This window comes from Cicer arietinum, chromosome 8 (assembly GCF_000331145.2).
Source record: "Cicer arietinum cultivar CDC Frontier isolate Library 1 chromosome 8, Cicar.CDCFrontier_v2.0, whole genome shotgun sequence".
In the NCBI taxonomy this organism is placed as follows: Eukaryota; Viridiplantae; Streptophyta; class Magnoliopsida; order Fabales; family Fabaceae; genus Cicer; species Cicer arietinum.
The window spans coordinates 4,264,920-4,265,999 of record NC_021167.2 but is presented as its reverse complement, the minus strand read 5'-3'; positions in this window follow the sequence as shown (position 1 = coordinate 4,265,999).

Genomic DNA, 1,080 nt, shown 5'->3' with positions numbered 1-1,080 from the left:
AATTTCATACAACTCACAAAACATAGTATGTGTTTGATTAATATAGTTTGTAAGCATACTTTTAAAAAAATATTATTTTGCAAATAAATTTTTATTTATAAATAAGTTTTCTCTAATATAATTTATTAAATATTTTGAAATATCGTTTTATAAAGTGAAATTTGTTTAGATTATATAACTAAATATACTTTTAAATATACATTTACTAAAAATATATACATGTTTCAAAATTATATTTATAATTGTAACATATAATAGAAGATAAATAAATAGGAACAAATCAAACAAACAAAAAATAAAAATTACAAAAGTATCATAGATAATATTTTTGCTCAAATATAATTTTAATGCAACCCAAAATAAAAATCAAAACATATTTCCCGTTTGAAAATCACATTTAAACTCAAAAATCAAACATGATCTTAGTTGGTATTTTGGAAACTAAAGAAATTTGAGTTTAGAAAAACATAAAGTATAAATCGAAAATTTGGCAGTAATGTGCGTATATATATTAGTGAGCAACTTGAGGTATATATATATGGAGCACAATTCCCTTTGCTCACAACACAAATTGTTTTGAGAAACTCACCAAATGTCAAAGCTGGATATGGAGCTATATATGATAGGCTTTTCATCCCTCAGAGTTAAACATTTTTGCTAATTAATTTGAAAATTTTACGCTGTTGTAAATCATATATTCTTAATATTTGATTATAAAATATTCTACGTAAAAATACTTTTTCTAGCAGTAATCCTAATGTAAGTTATTTTCTATTAAAGGGTTGTGATCATTAAATTGTGTTGGCTCTATTTTGTCAATTCTTGTACTAAATATTGCAGACTGGAATTTGCATTTATTGAATAATAAATTTGTTGCTGCTCCATTAAATAATTAGTATAATGTTGAAAATCCTATCCAACAATGAAAGTAGTTTATTCCTAATATTTTTTATTTTTCTTGAATTGAAATGATACACACTTTTCATCTATTTCTTTATATATATATATATATATATATATAAATATATATATATATATATATATATATATATATTATGATTTTCCGTATACGAGAATATC